This window comes from Chiroxiphia lanceolata, chromosome 2, assembly GCF_009829145.1.
Source record: "Chiroxiphia lanceolata isolate bChiLan1 chromosome 2, bChiLan1.pri, whole genome shotgun sequence".
Taxonomy (NCBI): domain Eukaryota; kingdom Metazoa; phylum Chordata; class Aves; order Passeriformes; family Pipridae; genus Chiroxiphia; species Chiroxiphia lanceolata.
This window is the reverse complement of record NC_045638.1, coordinates 96,043,452-96,063,856: the sequence shown is the minus strand read 5'-3', so window position 1 is coordinate 96,063,856 and position 20,405 is coordinate 96,043,452. Positions and strand designations below refer to the sequence as shown.

General features: G+C 42.0%; 1 protein-coding gene across 1 annotated transcript in view; it reads right to left on the bottom strand.

The window, feature by feature from the left end:
* LSAMP (limbic system associated membrane protein) overlaps positions 1 to 20,405 on the bottom strand; it is a 1,004,346-nt gene that overhangs the window by 525,190 nt on the left and 458,751 nt on the right. The gene's annotated exons all lie outside the window — the stretch shown is intronic.

Here is a 20,405-nt window from a genome sequence, read left to right as displayed (position 1 = left end):
TGAAAACATTTTTCATTTCTCCAAATTCAATTGCCAGATACTCTGATCTGTTCCCCAGTTTTTCTCTCTGGATCTAGCTTTCCAGTACAGACAGAATGCAGATGGTGGGAAATTAATCCAACACTTAAAGGTTTTCTTCTAGGTAATATTATGTCTCACACTGCCAGTCACACAAGTGTTACAGCAACAGTTCCTCATGCCAGGAAAAAACACAGCCTAGCTCTCGTTTCTCCTCCCTGCCGTCATAGACGCGCACACGCCGCAGGGCTGGAAATGAGTTAATCAGATGATGCTCTATAAAGTATGCCAGTTTCTGTATAAACAATATTAAATATGATAATTTCCTCCCATCTTCTTTTTAAGCTGTTGCATTCGCATTCTCTCTCAGTCACATCAACTTTGGAAGGGAAAACAACTGCAAGAAATCTTGGATAATGTAGTTATGCTAATTTACTGAAAAATCTATAAAAGTCAAAGAATACTCATGGATGTAGGAGCCCTGCAAATAATGTGCTTCATCTTCCTTTCCCATATGCCCTATTCTTTGTCGATCAGAAAAAAACTGACCTGCCGCCAAACTCCTTCTGAAAGCTAGAGCCAATCATATCTCTTCTTTATAAAAGATTTGGGAATAAGATCGGTAAGTTCACTCTCCTGTTATTTGTGAAGCTCTTATTATTCATGAAAATGTTCACAAATCCCCAAAGCCTCATGCATTTTAGCACAGATCAAGTGTCTGAAGATTAGTTCTGGAAAGTGCATAATTCACTTACTATTTTTTTTAAAGTTTCTGCCATCCCCTCACATATGGCACGCTACTTAGGCAGCAAGTAGTAATGCCACAAAGGTAAAGAGTTGCAAAACACTCCAATAAAGCAAAAGAATGGTCAAAGCTATAATGCCTCAAAATGGTCAATGGTTTAAGTCCTGAAGTTAACATTACTTGCAGAAAAAAAATCCAGTGACAAAATGTTTGCTGAATAAAAAGCATATCAATATTATAACAAAGTTTACACTGTGAGGTCTGCTTGTATAAGTCCGTGTCATGGGTCAGTATTATGATTTACTCCAGATGAGGGGCTGAGCCTTTCAAAGCTTTTTCAGCTTCACTAGGAATCTCCATTTACACGAACTGTTGCTCATATTTATCTGGATACCAAGTCAAAGCAAAAATATGGATTGAAAGTCCTGAGGCTCTGCAAACCATGAAGGGCTTCAGGCTCCCCCACTTCAACACTCATGCTACTCACAGAACTCAGATTTCACTTTTGAACAAGGTGTGGAGAAGAACGCAGGGCCTGCTCTCATTCCCACATCAGTTTGCCTACAGCACAAAGGCACTGTTATCATACTGGTGAGATGAACCTCAGTCAGCTGTGATTTCTACTGATGAACTTCACAAGCCTCAGCTCTGATGATAAACTAGAATTACAGTGAAAATTACACTCATCTTCACTGAGTTAGCAAAAACAAGCTAGAAACCTGGGGTTTTTTGTGAGATTTCCAGAGCTGCTTATTGGGCTAGAAATACGATGACAAAGAAGACCTTGACTCAGAAAAGCACAAACAGGCCAAATCCCTGATATGGACCAGAGTCTCCATATGTTAAAAAGAACCACCACACTGGAGTTGTGAGGCCTTGGGATTAAACTGCTTTGCCATTTCCACTCGAGTAGCCTGCTTTTCCCTGGTGGCAGACATGAAAACACTTGAGATATTTGTTGCTCCCTCTGTTATTTATCTACACTTTCTTATCGTTCCAGGTAGCTGAGGAAACCCATAGGCAGAAAACAAATACCCCCCAGGTCCCTATGACCTTGATCCACATCTATAGTAAGTCACACAAGCATAAAGAATTGACCCTCTATTTGTATAATTTACGTCTCCTTCTCTTTGTCATAAGGAAACAGATTTCTTCTTGGGCTTCAATAGACTTACTCTACAGGATCCTGTTCTGCCTAACGCCTACGGATGAAAGAAGTGTTGATGGAGAATTGCTCTTCAGGAAGCTTCAGACAGGCACACGATGTCAATCACATGTGAATCATTCAGACACTATGGAGCCATTGTGACTGCATTATTGCAAGTCAGCTCTCTATTATCTTGGATAATAGGGAGGGAAGATAACAGGGATGCCCTACAGGACAAGGAAAAAATGGATAATTTGAGTAAGCGGATCAACCTCGGGACTGCAGAGCAGACACACTCCAGTGCTTCCATGAAGAACTGAGTCCATGTGAGCTTATTAACTAGGTGGCAGAGCCAGGTGTGCCACTGCATCTAATATCTAGCGATTGCATAGTTCTCAGAGGTGCCCACCCCACAGGATGATTATACAAGCCACTGTCTTTCACTGTCCTTAGCTCACCATTCTTGCCCTGCCTTGTGATGAAAAACCTTCCTCCATAACAGCTGAAATGGGGGAAATTACTTCCAGGCTATCACATCTTGGAGGAACTAAATAAAAATACACAAGCTAGTGGTTTAAAGCAACTTTAGGCAGCACACTTCTCATCATTACTGCTCTTAACCTGTAAGGTCTTGCTTCTCCTCACTATGCTGCTCATGTGCACCACAGTTTCTCTTCCCTGGTCTTGCTACAGCGAGTCTGGGATGCAAAAGGCAGAAAATCTTTACCAGTTTTTAGGGCAAGGAAAGGTGGGAGCTGAAATGTCATTCTCTTGGCACGGTTGATAACTACAGGGTGACCCACAGGGGTTCAGTCAAGTCAGCCTCTACTGCATCAAGAAATGAAACAGTTAAAAGAAACAGAAAGGCAAACTGCACTGTGCATTGACTGAACACATCATCCCCATCCCTTGTAAAAAGTTCCATACTCTGGCCTGAAATGACAGCTGCTGTTTAGTTTTCATTCTCCTGATTGGCTGAAAAGTCTCTCCTGGCCTAGTTAGTGGAGGTTCAGCAAAAAACCCAGCTGCTTCCCCTTAGCCTCCTAGAGCTGAAGAAGAAACTCCATCCCATAGGGACATGCCAGGATCTGAGGACTGAGAATGTAGTCCTTATTCTAACAGCTGGTTTGGCTGTTGCAATTAGCTTTTAGATCCTTCTGGAGGCTTATAGCAACAGCTGCAGTAGTTTCCCAGATCAGTGGGTCTTGCCTGTGTATGGGGAGAATGAGTGGCAAACGATCAAAGTCAAGGGAGTGCTGTTAGAAACTTTGAAACATGGGCTGGCTCTGCTGCATTCTCTCTCCAACTATACAGCATCACACTATGTGCTGCATGTGATATCCAGCACACCAACTTCTCACAGCGTTTCTCACACTCTGCATCTCTGTGCTTTATTGCCTCGCAATCTCCCCGCTAGTTCTGAGGACACGCTCCAACGTACCAGGTGGGTTATCACACCTCACCACTCCACACAAGGCATGTGAGATCACATAGCCTTTCTGTGCTCTCATCCTCTTGCTTTCCCAGCACCACACAATCTGTGCAGAGCACCACAAACATGCCTGGCACCATCACAGGTCTTACCAGCTCACACAGCTGCATGCGTAGTAACTCAGAGGCTCTCCATTAACACTCCCTCAGTGAAGAAAAGCTGTGTACAATGCCACCATTCCTCTGCCTCTCCATGGCATCCTGTAACAGCATTTCATTATGCTACTCACAGACACCTCTGTATAACACACTAGGCAAGCAGCAAAGAAGAAAGATGCTGCAGTGCTGGCTCATAATCCATGCACCGCATATCTTTCTGTAAGTCTTCCTCCTTCATATATGATATAAAACTCATATTCCTGCATCATATAGTCCTCACATGGGTGAAATAACCTCAGTGTACTGTAAGTTGTCTACCTCAGCAAGAACTGAAGAATCAGGGCCAATTTTTGTGAGATGATCCATTACCTGCTTGCCTTACCCTTGCTTTTCTGTTGAGCTGTCATGGAAGACAGACTAGCTGAACAGACTGAAGTGACGAGGTACAAAACTCTTGTCAGCAGAGTTTTTAAAAAGTAATTTTCAAATAACCCCTTTTTGCAGGGGAACCCGCAAGCTCACTGGCTAAAGAAATTCACATAAAGGCTGTGATCCCAGGACAGTAGTCCAGCCAAAACTAATTTGACAGGTCTAATATTAACCAATTCCCAAATGCCCCAAAGGGCACAACATCTACAACAACAGTCAGATTTCACTTGTCTCCCAGGCTGGCAATCTCTGGAGAGATGAAAAAGCAAACCTGCCATAGATACTGGTCCCATCCTGGAATGAGGTTTCCAGTGTGTTCACATGGTACTGGCAAGAGTTACTACAGTAAACGCAGTCTATGTGAAATGCACTTGGAGGAGGATTCATGTAAGGGTGTCTGAGAGCAGGCATCTTTCCCCAATATGCCCACCCAGCCCACCTCTGAGGTGATTGAGGTGCTAAGATGGAAAGGAGACCAGGATCTGTTGACCCATGGAAAGAGATGGGGGGTGGATTATTATTCATAGGCTGTGATGTTCCTTATAGTTTTTGGACAAGGATACACACTGCTTCCCACTCCACACTCTCCCTTACCCCTCCCCTCCACTGACTAGAGTAATGAGATCCGGGGGGACCTCTACGCTTGCCTTTGAAGTAGCATGTTTCTCTGAACACATTTTGAATTTCGTTTCGTGTCTTGTTTGTTTTCTGGTTGGTCTGCCAGTCTCTCTGTTGAGGGGGTTGACAGCTGTTAGCAGGGCCACTATCACAACTCAGAAACACAGAACACGGAAAAAACAAACAAACCAATCCTAAATCCCAAACCGAGAAAACCTTTGAAGGAAGAATGCACATTCCCCACGGAGAGAGCTCTCTCCTCCCAACCAGGCCTTAGCAAAGCCACCATGTGCAACTGGAGGAGCTGAGAAAATCTGAAAGACAGACAGGCACTACAATTTAGCTAAGGAAAATAGAAGTTATGCTGGACAACTCGGCCTGTAGAGTAAAAGGCATACTGGGACTTGAGTCATCCTTAAGTCAAGGTTGTTCCTTAGATAAGAGGAGATAAGGTGCTTGAACTTTCTTAAAGAACAACTTAATTCTTTAACTGCTAATTGCCTAAGAAGCTGTGGACCCAAAACCTCCTCCTTCATCATGGCACAATGACTCAGGAAAAGAATGATCAATAGGGCATGTCTCTACCCTTCCAACCCATACAAGTAGACCTTAAAGCACAACAGGAAGTATAGAAACCAGAATTCTGTCTGGACTGAAAAGTGGAGGTGTTGCCACCATACCCTAATTCAGTACAGGAAAAGAACAATCAATTTTGATTTCTCTTTAGTTTTACCAGTAATTAAAAGAGAAATGGAGCACGAGTACAGCAGAGACAGCATAGCTTTTCTTTATTCCCTCACTTGAAATTATCAGACCCCTCCTGCCAGTTTTCAGAAATGTGGATTCTCTGCACTGTCTCATTCTTAATTTTAATGACGACATCTACGCCCACATGGTTTTAGGTCTAGGGTATTTTTCCTCTGCTGTTTGTTTTTTTTATTTGTTTGTTTGTTTGGGGAGTTTGGTTGTAGTTTTTTTATGGGGGGGTTGTTTGTCTGGTTTGGAGGATTTTTGGTGGGGTTTTTTGCTTTATTTTTGGTTGGCTTTCTTTTACTATGTTTGTGGGGTTTTGTTTAGTTGGGTTTTCCGTGGTTTGTTTGTTTGTTTGATTTTCTGCTTGCTTGTTTGTTTTAGTTTCAAATACAGACAAAATACCATTGACAGCAATGAATCATTAAGAGTGGGTTCCCATCCCTTTTGGAGAACATTATTTTTTCAACATTTTCTATCTCTACCAGACATCTGCATCCAACTTGGCCCTGTTCTCTTACTCCTCCCTTAGTCTGATACTGAATCCCCATCTTTCCTACCTGGGCTTCCCATGGCTTCTTTTCTCTTCCTTCCCTTCAACATTGCAACTCAAGGAGCTAGAGAGGGAACTCAGATCTTACTGTGGCCATTAAAGTGTGTCACTAGCAGCTGTGGGGACTGAAACCATGATGAGCAAGGTGCAGGAATTATTATGGAAGCTGTGGACTCTTGGAAGGCACTAGAAGGAAAATGTCTGTGACAGCAAGGAAGAGTTGTCTTGCTCACTGGTGAAAGAGATAAAATGACTGCTTAGGAGAAGAAACAAGATGTCCTGTTCTTCCTGCCATCGCCTTCTTTCTGAATCTTCTGCCCTTGGGACTTCCGAGATAGGAGCAGCAGCTGTAGCAAAAATGATCTCTAGGGTGTGTAGAGCTCCACAGACCTGGGACACAGCACTGAAATCCAGCAGAAGGGAGAATGGCAGCTACACCAGGCTTTGCTACTCCTGTTTTTCTTCTCCGGAAAGAAGAGAAGGCAGAGGAAGGGAATCCATGAAGCTGCTGCTCCCAGTCCCAAGTCTCATCACCACAGTGAACCTTTACTGGCTAAAAACTTGTGCTTTACAAAACGTCTTTTACTGTTATTATCAGCAGAGTGATGTCCACCTGAACATTTTAAATCAGAAGGGTGGCTGGATAATTTATTCTCTTGAAAATGAAAAAATTAATAAACCTCTTTCTGATTTCCAGAAGTGCTTTAGAGCACTAAACAAAGGTTTCAGTCAGATGTCCAGCCACAAAACACGTCAAAACATACCAATACATTTTGAGCCTTATATTCACTGGATGACATTAAGCACCTGACTATCCAAATGACATGCAGGGAGAGCAGAAGAACAGTATATAAATACATATATGTGTATAAAAGCAGGTCCCTGAAGTCAGGTGGCACAATCGTAAAACACAAGATTTTCTAATGTGATGAACTCTCATTGCCTTTCACTAAAATCACTGGATAAAATCGTCAGGATCTGGCCACATTATAAAGAGTAGTAAAATCATTTGAGTAGTGATTTGATAGCAAAGGAGGTCATCGAGGTGATAATTAATTGCCTTTTACTGCAAAACCCCTGAGCTGTGACGCTTTCTGCCTGCATCCCAGAAAGGGGATGAATGTCTTACCTTCTACAGAGTGCCACTGAACCTGAAGTAAGCTGGTACCTGAGAAGCTGGAGGAATTTTGATCACAGGTCAGACACACAGGTCAGGATTGCCTGCTGGCCTGTCACTGAGCTAGGAAGCCCAGGCATCCCTGTCCATTATACAGAGAGAAAACTCTGTGCTATTCCTCTTGGGGTCATAAAATCAAAACTCCCTGGTGTTCCTTGAAAATCTGTAGTCCTCTTGCAGAGTGGTGTGAGTTATCATTTGATATTTGTCTTGGAGTAGTTCCTAGAGGTCTCAAATCAAGATAGGGACCCTGCTGTGCTAGCTGCTCTGCAAATATAAAGCTAGACACAGTGCTTGTCCCTCAGAGCATACTTTTTGTCTTGACAGGCTATATATTTCTGCCCAGACACAGGACTATTTCTTACAGTCCTAAAACATCTAATCATCAGGGGACTTAACTGAAAGCAGATTTAGAATCAAATATTAAGTACGTACACAAGTTTAAATGGTGAGCTTTAGGAAACTCAAAGCTATTTGTCACGCTAAATAAAGGTAATCATTTCACAGCAGAATCACACCCCAACATAGAAAAAAAACCAAACCAACAAAATATTTGGGGCAATTTACACCTCTTAGCAATGAGAGAAACGTGGCTGTGGAAATCACTTTTAAAAGGCAGTGATCTTAGCAGCCTCTTCTTTGCCTTTTTAATCTCCTAACCCTCTATTCCAAGGAAGTGCTATGCATAGTACCCAAAACAAAGGCAAAACTGTGATGTTCCTCATCCATGCTGAAAACCTTAAGCACCAGCTGCATTGTTAGACAATACTGAATCTAAAATACACACATAATTTAGAAAAGTGGTAAATTTAAAAGGTTTTACTGGTTACTAGACTCATCAGAAAACTAGGCAGGTAGCACGGGAAATCCCACAAGCTAACCTGTACTCTTGAGGCTTCCAGCCCAATTTTGCAGACCCGAGAGGTTTGGATTAGATTTGAATAATTAATCCAAATTTGTCGGTGCTTCATAGATGAATCAAACCTCCAACCCTTTTAAGGTTCACCCTCAGTGCTAATAACCCTCTTTACTAAGCATTAGCATAGAGTAGAACAATTTAATGATATAAGAAAATGCAAAAACTAGATTTATGCTGTCAAAACTTTTGTAATTTTAAATATTATGGATTTTAATCAGCTGGATTGTTCTCAAAATGAAATATGAAGATTTAAATAAATCTCAAGTAGGTTAAAAAAATCTTCTGTGACTCCCACTACTCTATTACCAAGGGTCTTGCCACCAAAGAAAAATTACGATGTCCCATGGGTGGGGACATGTATTTCCTAGAAAAAATAAACTGTCTCCTTCTGCAAATGCTACAGAACTAGTGGCTTTGGCTTAAGCTGAAGTAAAATTTGTGTCACACCACAAGCAAGAAAGAGCTGACAGGCAGCAAAATCACCAAGAAAGATCAGTGCTGCACTCATCTTGGGGTACCTGGATGTGCAACATGCGGGCTGATTTATGGTGCTGGTAACACAACACTGGCAACAAGGAAAAGGAACCAGCTGAGTCATCCCAGTGGAGTGCAAAAGGGCTGCAAATAGAAAATACAGGAACACACAATCCAGGAGACTGGAGCTAGTCATAGCAATGGGGCCCTGCTGGCCAGCACGGGTTGCATCGTCGTCAGCTGGAGAACAGGCACAAGACATGAGAGAGTATAGGCTGAAGCAGTTTTGTGAGAGGGAATAAAAGTGGCATGGAAACATATTCAGGAAAAAGAAAGAGATGTGCTTCAATCAGAGAGGAAGGCTTGGAAGAGAGAATCACTTTGCACAAGGGTAGACCAGCCACAAGGCAAGAGGTGAGTCAGATATGGACTGCTCAGGTCCCATGAACATCAAAGTGACTGATAGGTGTCATATAATTCTCAATAATTTGGTGGATATTGAATGTTAGTGCTATAACATTTCTCAGGAGGTTCGTAAGGTTCAAAGATATGTTAATATTTGCTCCTTAGCTGTGCTTCCCGATCCCAGAACAATCTAAAAGACAGTATGAATATTCTGCGGGTAAAGACACCCTAAGCATTTAATTTAAATCTGTTTTAAAAAAGATATGACGTCTCAGTGAAAAAATATCAAAAGTTCAATAGTAACACAAACATCACCACCACAACCTTTACTTCAGCTACTGTCGTGCACACACACAAAGCTGAACAAGCACAATGAAACCAGCCAAGCCTGCAACATTCACCTACAGAATCATCATCTCCAAAAAAAATAATGTCAAAAGTAATGAGCTAAGCCTAAAAAAATAATCCCAAGATTGGCTTAAACACTGTAAGATTTGAAAACTTGTGTGTTGAATTTCTAATTCAAAATTTAGGCTTTGAGCCTTTATGAGTCATGCTTTCAAGTTATTTTTCATATCTACTAAAAGAAAAAGGATATTTTCCATTCAAACGTAAGAAACCTGCGATTATATCACAGACACAGGATGTCTAAGGTGGGACTTTGAACAATATCAGTTATTGCCAAAATTGGAAATTTATAAAATGCAGTAAAAGTACATTTAATATGTTGTATAAATAACACTTCTAAGCATGCTATTTTCTGGTATTGGATGAACCATTCAACAAGAAACGTTCTTATCAGTTTCACTGGTTTGTAACCTGCACAGAAAAAGACAGGGACTTATGTTTCTCTTTGGAAAGTGTCATATGACCTCTGGATGAAACAATCAAGGTCATTTACTCATCTCCTTATGTTGATGCTGCCACCCTCTTCACTCACGCAGAAGCAGCTCTGCAGCGTTTAACATCCTGCTTTGCTGGGGCTGCTGAGTTTTTTGGGCTGGAAGTCAGCTTAAAGAAGACAGAAGTTCTCTATCATCCTGCACCTCAGGAAGTCTTCCATCATCCCCATATCACCATTGGCGAATCAGAGCTCAAATCAGTCCAGCAGTTTAATTACCTAGGTAGCCTCATCTCCTCGGACGGTAAGATTGACGGAGAGATAGACAACAGGTTAGCAAAGGCATACAGTGCCTTCGGAAAGCTTCATAAAAGAGTTTGGCAAAATAAACACCTGAAGAAAAGTACCAAGATCAGTATTTACAGAGCCATAGTGCTGTCTACTCTCTTATACGGATCTGAATCATGGGTCATTTACTGCCATCACCTGTGACTCCTAGAACGCTTCCATCGATGCTGCCTCTGTACAGTCCTAAGCATCCACTGGTCAGATTATGTGACTAATACGTCTGTTCTAGAACAGGCAGCAGTCACAAGTATTGAGGCCATGTTGCTGAGAACACAGCTGTGCTGGGCAGGACATGTCTTCAGGATGAAGGACCACTGCCTCCCTAAGATCACGCTTTATGGTGAACTTGCCACTGGTTGCCGCATGAGAGGAGCCCTGAAGAGGAGATACAAGGACTCCCTGAAACAACATCTCAGCCTTGGCCACATTGATCTTCATCACTGGTCTACTCTGGCCCCAATCGTGAGGTCTGGAGACACACAATCCATAACGTTGCTGCTTCCTTTGAGAACACACGCAGGATCACCCTTGAGGAGAAAAGACAACGCAGAAAGAACCATGTCTTGCCGATACCATCCAAGGAGTCTTTCTGCTGTGCCTTTTGCAACCGCTCTTATCTATCTTGCATTGGCCTTTTTAGCCACCAGCATGCTTATAGCAAATGTGAGTAGAGCCCTTTTCAAATCTTCGTTCGCGAAGCCTAGCCATGATTACCCATGCTCCCTAATTTCATTTTTGTACCTTGAAAATGACCTCTTCAAATGAGTTGAAAGTAGTGTTTTTCTCCAGTGTAGCTTAAATGCAGCCCATGTGCCTTTCTTGAGCTAGTGGCAGTAAACAACTAGTTGACTATAGAGTGATTTGCAATATTCACCTGAGTCACACAGCACAGCTTCTGTCTCCTAACTGGCTGATCTAAAATACATGAAATGCCACTTCTTTTGAACTCTATTTCCTTGTGCAAGTAAATATTTTTACATTAATCAAAACTTGACAGCAGCATGCAAATTGTTAACTTTAATCACCTGAATGTTCAGCAGCAATAAAGAACATGGGAACCAATGTGAAACTTTGACTTCTAATCAAGAGCATTTTACTTGCTTGCTTACAACTCTGTCATCTCAGGGTGTGAATGCTACATAACACTGCAAGCATTTATCCTCACGAACCTAACACCTCCCATTTTGTCGATGGAGAACTGAGGCAGGGAAAAATTAGCATGCATGTGAACTGCTGTTAAAAAAACCTGAGTGCATTGGGGTTTGAACGCAGACATCAAAACATTAAGCTGCTGCCCAGAATACTGGACTAGCTTTCCATGCCATCAACCGTGAGCGGTTTTTTTATCTCTGCTTGAAAGGATCTTGTATTTTCTTCAGATTACTAAGTACCAGAGGACTGGTTTTAAAAAGCGAGACTACTGTAGTGGAATATAGAGCGTGATCCTCAGGAGAATTCAGAACTTTGAAGACATATTTGGTATTTGTGCTTAAAGGGCCTGACAGCATCCTCTTAAACAAAAGCTATGACTGTAGCTTCTGTTTCATGCTGTTTTTTCCTCCTGCAGGAACTTGACATGAATGAAGGTGACTTGAGCATTAGCCTTGTAAACCTTCGAAAACAAAGCCATGAGGGGACTTGCTCACCCTTCCAGAAACAGTCCAGAATAAGTTCCATCAAAGAGTTCTTTCAGTACCAATGAATATAATATTTCTAGTACCCCGAACTAGGTGTTACCACTGGGAAGCTGAGTAAACCTTCTTTGGCACCCAAGACACACAGCTTTCATTCTTCGTCAAGCTCATTTCTATTTACCTGGGCAACTATATCCAGTTTGTTGTCTACATGGACACAGACACATCTGGAGAGCTGGGATTAGGAAATTGAACCATCAGCTGTGAAACCACAGGCCCTTGCCAACTAAAGAGGCATTTGACAAGTGAGTATTCAGTTTGTTATTTCATATTTAATAGCTGGAGTAGATTCTCACCTGCTCTGTGGGGTCAGCCACTGGTAAGTGGCATCATTTATTCATGTATGCCTACAACACTGATGACTGGCACATCCAAGGGACTACAGAGAGAGACTCTTTTCTCTAGCTTGATGAACACTAACAGTTCTTTTAATAAAATGTAGGACACCTCAAAGAGCAGGCTTGAATAAATTCAGGAGACCTTTTTTCATGTCTCTGGATCTCTTAGGTGAGTAGCTACACTGTGCCATCAAGCAAAGAAAATTGTCCTCATCTCCAACATAATGAAAAAAGATTTAGATGAAAACTTCCATATAAGAAGGGCACCTAAGAAGCTGTCTTCCTGACAACAGAAAAGTACTCCTGCTGCCACCTTGCCTTCCCTCAACAACTGTTCAATCTAGAAATAGCTTGCAAGCATTTTTATGGCAGATACTTCAGTGCTTTAAGATCTGAAACATAAGGGACTGAGACTGAAAAGTTCACTGGAGCTGTACTGGAACTAAACAATGTCTACACAGCCTACTGTTTCAGATCCTAAGCAACTTAAGATCTTCTCATTAGCCAAGATGTGGATAGCTGTAACTCATCTTTTCAAATACTGAACACTGACATAACTGGAATGACCCAAAATATTGTGCATGGGGAACTTCCAGAGAAAAACATAGATTGGACTTAAAACATAATTAATCTCATCTGTCTTGTCTGCATAAAAAGAAAATAATTTCCAAGAGACTGACTTTAAACACTGAAAATTTAATAATTTTCAGATAACACTGAAAATTATGAAAGAATAAAGTTATTCAACACAAAAGAAAGTAAGAACAGGGAGCACATCTTTGGAATACTGCACTGACCTCAAAATAAAAGGTGTTTCTGAAACACTTCACAGCCCAAGAAACTTCTAAAAAAATTTACAAGATGAGTCTTGACTGAAAGCAAAGTGGAAAGAATGGGCAAGTGCAACAGTTTCACGTCTGTGTATCTCAGAGTTGGTCTGGGGTACAGGAAAGCAAATCATAGGGAGCACTCACAGCTGTATTACAGTTACAGTGCTGCTCAAGGAATATCCTGGCACTGCAGCAAATCTCACCACCTTTTAAGCTCTGTTAATGTTGGTGTTGCAGAAATAGTCAGCAGAGGGAGTGAAACTGCGGAAACACCTTCCTCAAGAATTCTGTTGACTACAGCAATGGGTGTTGCAGTAAATAGGGAAACACCACAGAAAAGGTGTTGGCACAGTCTAACAGGGTGGGGAAGAACCTTTTTTGGAGGAAAATAGGAAACTAGTAAAACTCCACTGTTAAATTGGAGTAAAAAGCAAACTGAAAATTACAAACAATCTAACCTGCTCTTTAATGGGGGCAGGGGGCAGCAGGCTACAGGGATGGGAGGGTGGCTGTGGCCCTGCTGTGACTCACCTGCCAGATTTTCCTGACTCACAGCCTCTTCAATCCACACCTAATTCCCATTTGTATAATGATGTGTTCTGCTCCTTGTTTCTTCAGCCACACAAAGCCTCTACAGGCTTGATTCTGTCCTGTGCTGTGCCAACCGTGTGAGGTCCTGAGCGCACACAGACTGCCATCCTACAGCCCTGAGCACCCAGCAGCAAAATGATCTTCCCAAGGGCAAAGAGTAAACTTAATGGGGATGACTAGATAAGTTATTCGTGCTTCCTCCATCAAAGTTTCAAAAAGTAATTTTCTCCTCAAGTCCAGGTGCTATGTCCACACATATGAGATTAGAGGAGTGGACAGTATGCTGGCTGCAGATACTTACAGCACGTTAACATTTAATTAGGAATGTTTGCTTTAATCATTTAAGGGATATTAAATGTAAATAGAGAGTGTGAGCAAATGGAGTTGGCTTTGTATCTGAAAGTGGTCACAGAGCCTTACAATACAGGCCCAGGAGGCAGCAGCAGGAACGATGATGACTGTTCCCAAGGACAGATTAAGCCGCAGAGGTGTGCTCTGCCTGGGGTCCTGCAGGCTGGCAGGATGGAATGAGATGAAGATGAGGAAAGGAAGATGACAGATGACTCTTATACAATCAACAAAGTGATGGGATGTGCACTTCAACAGTGAGAACAGAGGGTCCCACCAGCCCACAGTCCTGCTGTGGTGTAAGGTGTCTGTCCTAAAGAAAGTCTGCTCTGCAGTAGCCACCTGAACAAACGTGTTTGCTCGCTGCTCAAGTGGAAATCCTGCTATGCAGCACATGAGTAGCATACTGCCCATCAAACATGAGATCACTTATTTGAGAAAATAGCTTATTTTGGGGAGTGGGAACACAGCCCTCACAGATATGTTGCAAACCTCCTGCTATTTTAATTTCACAGCATATTGCCAGTCCACAATCTGGCCATACATCACAGCTTCTGATGGCTCTCTAGGCATGCAATCAGACACCACAGTGATAATGGTATCAGAAGATACATACAATAAAATGTAGGGTGAATTCACTGCTATGTGGAACATTTGTTCTTCCAACTGGTCACCTACCAATTGTTTTTAAAACTGCAGGGTTTAGAACATCAGCCATATTCTTAGCGTGGCAATTTCTTGGTCTACCTCAGTTGAGGAATCAGATATGTGGCTGAAATGATGAGCATACTCAATCACTCCCAGAAGTTCCAAAGACTTCTAAAGACTATGGCAACATCTCTGATGCTACCTGTGTATGTGAGAACCATCAAAGGGGTAACCCACACCACAGAGGCACACAAGTGGTTTCTTCTGGTTTGTACTTCTTTCAGACATCCTTTTATTCACAGCTGTTCCCTAGAAAGCTAGCTCAGGCCTTTGCATGTTGGGATCTGCCAAATGAAACAGCTGCTGTCCCAGGGATAAGGACTAGACTCAAGGGGAAAGAGCTTTTCCAACATGAAAGGGATAGGGAAAGCCAAGTGGTCACCCAGCTTTCTGCCTCTGTTTAAGCAGTTTCTTCTCCGTCACCACCTGTCTTACACCCCAACCCTCCCTACGCTGTAGTGGAGTGGTGGCAGGATGTACATCCAGCCTGGCTTGCAGAGGCTGTGAGTCAGGAAAAGCTGGCAGGTGAGTCACAGCAGGGCCACAGCTGCCCTCCCACCCCTGTAGCCTACTGCCCCCTGCCCCCAGCAACAGTTTGCTTTGCCCAGGGTTGCTAATTCCTAGCCTGGGAACAGTTCTTCCCTCCCTGATGATTTTTCACTGCATCGTAAATTACACAAATACAGACTGAAGGTGGAAATGCACAGAATATCCCATAATGAAAGTGACCCATGCTACAGCACAGGAAAGCAGACAGATTAAACAAGGAAGAAATAGGAGAGCAAAGATATGCAGCAAGGAGGCTGTCAGAAAGAGGTGAGCACTGTACGGGTAGCGGCACAGAGAGAGAGAATGGGGCACCCTCTCGCTTAATGAATATTTATTGCAAACTGCTGCCTATTATCTTTCAAAGAATTTTTATACAGTTCCCATGTCTTTCATCTGTTTCATGTTATGGTTTATCTAACTGTGGAAATTGCACACGTCAGGTAAACGTTGATTTACATGCAAATTGCCTTTGCTAAACTCGCCTTTAAGTAAAATAAGATTCGGAAATAATTTTTTCTCATTAATTTGCAGTTTCAAAGAAGCCCAAAAACACAACAAATGCAAATAATCTAATTCATTTGTAAATATAAAACAATTTGTTGGGATTTAACTTGGCCATATTTTTTCGCCCTTCCATGTGCTTTAAATAAATTGCAGTGTTTATCAAAGACAAACATAAGAGATGCTGGGTTGTTCCAATTCACTACCTTACTGTTCCTTTTCTTTTAAAGGGCCACTATCAAGATAAAAATCTCTTCAAGATTCACTCCTGGAGTAACTGCTGAATTATATAGATTTATATCACACATTCAATTGGTTCCATAAATTTAAACCCAAATGTTACTTCCCTAGATGACACTTTAAATTATTAGAAGTGAATTTTAAAAACCCTAGGCCTATATTTGCAAAAATGGCTAGTGATTTAGGGACTCTTTTTTTGAGGCCTCTTGCTAAAGGTGCTTTGACCTGCTACTCAAAACATGCAAGTCCTTGCAGCTGTCAGTTTGGACCACCTCAACTGTCATTTATGTAACACCATGATGGTCTGCATTCTGCACTTTATTGTCTTGAAAAATGATGCTGTGTTTGATAATATGTAGTTCTAAAAACGGTTATCCTTGTTTCAGTGTGTGATGCTGGTTAAATGACAGCCCTATTATGTCCCTATTTTTCCATATATTAACTGGAGATATTCTTACTTTCTCTGATTTTTTGGGGCAGGCGTTTAATATCTGCAAAGCCATCACAATGCAATTTCTTTCTCATTATGTGCACTCCTTAGTTTTCAGTATTAATGCACTGCTCTTCTATTTGGGTATCTGGACTGATAGTTGAAGGATGTCTTCATGGTTGCTAGAATGACTGAGGACAACTAATGTGCCAAATCCAAGGCTTTCCCAGAAAGATGAACAGAGATAGTAACCGAAAGAAAACATTGTTTTAGAGCTGACTATTGAGCTAAGATTCCCAAAAGATGGGCTAAGTTTCCAATTTCCCCAGCAGGTCTTTGAGCAACTGTGGGCAAGACAGTCCTCCCATAAACAGGGACAAAAACAGTTGCTTTTTGCCATCCTTTGTGTCTTGTATAGGTATTTGCAGTGTAAGTGCTTCAGGTTGCTTACAGTCCTTCTCCTCTAGTCTCTTCTTATCTGTATAATGACATCCCATTAACTCTACCATACTGGTACTAATAACAATTATATATAAAAAAAGCTGCTTTTACTTTAAATCACAAGATATTCCTTTCCAGATTTAAGCTGATCAGGCTCTTTACCAGACATAATATGACTTGGAAGCTGCTCAACCATTTCACCTTTATAATACCCACGTTTAAATATGTTTCATTACTTGAAGAAATTTCTCCCAATTTTAATGGGCAATTTGTTGCATTTATTGTTCAGTCCTCTAATGCAATCCCTGCTGGCATCACCAAAAGTCATTCCTAACTTACATGTGAACTGCATAAAATGTCTTGATGTAATCTTGTTTTACTGCAGACAGGTATCCTCATTATTAAAACTATTACTACTGTGCTTGACTCTATATTCACTGACAGTTTCTCAGTAGAGAGGCCAAGAGCTAAATAGACCATAAAGAACAAAACCTCCTCTCAATACAAAAGGTGATCCCTTTGTGCCAGTCTTCAGGGAGACGGGAGGAGCATCCCTTCAGTAACCAGGCAGAAAAATTTCATCACCAGAGCTGTCAATCCAGAAGAAATGCTAAAGTTCCCTACTCAAAGGAATGAGAAATGAAGCAACAAATCCATAGCCTTTGAAAGGAGAAGGAAAACTGGAGGCAGGCAGGGCTACCTAGGGTCCTGAGTCCTTCTTATCTCACTGGGCTGGTGCAAGGAGCCAGGAGATGGAGCCCGTTAATTAGCAAAGCCCTGGGTGAGGCCAGCAGCAAACTGGCGGTGGGTGTCAGTGTGCAGTACAACAGTGAGGAAGTAAACAAGGCAAAGCTACCTTTGCCTGCCTCCCTGGCAAAAACACAGTGGGGAGGGAATCTGCGTTTGCCACTGTAGTATTTGCAAGCAAGAAGAAACAAAACATTTACAATTCTTGAAGAGAGAATTCCTTACTCAGGCTGTTGAACAGTGGTGGTCTTTTGGATCTCCAGTTAACGTAGCCTGAATTGTTTGGCCCTGCTATAGGACTTCTCCCCACATCCTTGCTCTGTGACCACCTTGCCACCCACAAGGGGAGATAAAACAAGGTAGAAAAAAAAAATGCCCTTGCCACCCTCAAGGGGAGATAAAACAAGGTAGAAAAAAAAAATACCCTTGTCAGATTGCAAAGGGAACATTACCAGGCACCGAGTAGAGCAGAGATGAAGAATGATTTTGAAAAAGATAATTGAACATGTTGTAATTTGCTCTCTTCTGTGTTTCAATTTTTATCTGCTTGTAGCTCATTTTGCCAGTAATGCAAGCAACTGCAAAAGAGAGGGAGAATGCATGTGCATATGTATGTGCAGAGTTAGCACGCAGGCGTGCAAATATATTAATAATCATAATAAACCCACAACCCTGAGCTTCCCTGTGAGGGATCTTCAGCCAGTGGCTGAGCTCAGCTCAGGGAAGATGAGTTCAAGCTGTTGGAAGTAGTGTGCTCTGCCTCGAAGCTTGTACTGATAAGGCCCTCAGCTCTACCAGCACACCATGAATGCAATTCCCTGGAGATGGTGACAACAGCTGGGTACCTGGGAAATCCCAGACCAAGCAAAAGGAGTTTCTCTACTCTGATGCAATCAAAGCCTAGGTCTTGCAGCTGAGACTCTGTGAAATAGGACCCTTTTTCAAGTGTTAACACTACTCTTATGCTAATGAATATTTATGCTGCTGACACTTTAAAGGCAAGGAAAAGAACAAACCTATGTTCACAGCCCTTTAACCAACACCCCTGTGTTACGCAAATCAATCAAGGTGAAGCCAGCAATCACTCACTCATTTACCGCTGCCGTCCAGATTCGCTGCTGGGCTAATACTGAGTTATTCACAGCTGTCTTACATAGTGGGATTAAGACGGAGAATGGCATATTGGGGCCCCAAGTCAGACAGGATCATGCCCTACTCTGAGTCATGTCCCTTTGACAAATTTGGCTCCCTGGTTCCCAGGAAACAGTCAGTGCAGATCTCTGCTTTGAAAAGGGTAGACAGCTCTTTTGACTTAGAAGAGATTTCACACACGTTGTTTGCCTTCCCTGTTACGTGCCCATAGCTTTGACCTTCTCCTGTGCACGGGTACGCACGTGCATACCAAATGGATGGAGAGAAAGAGTTCCTGTGCTCCATACTCTGCTCTCCATCTCCTTTTCCCAGTGTTTAGGGTAATAGCATTTTGTCCCATAACAACTAATCAATTCACATTACAGTCTCCAGAAGATTACTGTATTTGGAAAGAAGGAGGAAGATCAGTAAAGGCACGTTCCTGAAAATACCCCCTGGACTTGCTGAGCCTGGCTGCACTTGGGATCAAATCAGGTTTCACTTAACCACAGACCAGAGCACTTGTGATTTGCATGAGTAATTAGAACTGATTAATAGAATGACTTGCTTAATTAAGTTTATCTCAAAAGGTGCCCCTTGAAGACTCATGAATCTGAAAATCCAGAAGCAATTTCTCTTCAAAATCCTTTTTGGGTTGGAATGCTTTTAGCTTGGATCACTGGATGTGTGCATTTGTGCCTGTGTCTCTGCTCCCAGATTAATCAAAGCAATGGAATGGATGCATAAAGGTCTCAGGCCTGATGACTGACTGGTGATTCCTCAGTGAACTCAAAAGGGGCTCTCACAACCCTGTATGAAGAAATGATGGTAGTTTGCCAAAAGCCAATAAGCGTCTCTGTCTGGCAATTTAAGGTTCTGCTGGGTTTTGCTTTTATATCTCCACTTTGCCTAATTTTGGTTCAGCACAGCTCCAGTTGCCTGATGTACTGGCAGACCAATTCCCAATATTTTTGCCTACACAAGAGATTTAGACAATGCTTTTTTATAGGGAAACATGACAAGTCAGGGTCCTGCTAAATCTCCCATTTCCATGACTAGCAGAGGTGTATGTCCTATGGTGGAGTTTGGGGGAAATCTCAACATAGACAAAACCACTAGTTTTCCTAGAGTAAATTAGAGACCTGGAGACTCTTCCTGCTGAGAGCTTTTGTTTTTTTCTTTTGTTTTCCCCATACTGAAAGCAACATGAAGATTTTATTACATTCTAAGCCAGAACAAAGCCAAACAACTTTGACATTTCCTGTGAAATAAAATTTTAACACACATGCAAACATTTGGTTTAGAGAATTGGAGGCATTGCATTTAGACAAAACCAAGGTGTTTTTACAGTTTCTTGATTCAGAAATGACAAAACATTTCAAATTAATATTGCAAGGGGGAAAAGCACTTTGCAATGGAAAAAAAAGCTAATTGGAAACAATTTTCCAATGAAAAATGTTTTCATTTTTCCAATGAAAAAAAATCAACCTTGCTGAAAGGTGAGATGGAACCAGTTGCTGGGGCTTTTGATCCACTTGATGAGTGGAGAATCCAGCATTGGTATGCAGTCTCATAAACCAGGGAGCGCTGCAATATGAAGGACTCAGTGCTCTTACAGGTATGCAAGAGCTTTGTGTTCACTCCTGTGTGATGAGAAAGGAGTGCATATGTTTACACACTGTGTTTTATGAAGGATAATGATGGCATGAGGGACCTGCATGTTTTACTCTTCGATCAGCACCAAAAGAAGGTGTCTTCTGCACATGCAGAAGGTGAGTCTGGGGGGAGAAACAAAAGTGCTGGCAGCAGAGCAGGGAGCCACATGGCTCTTATCAGCATGGTG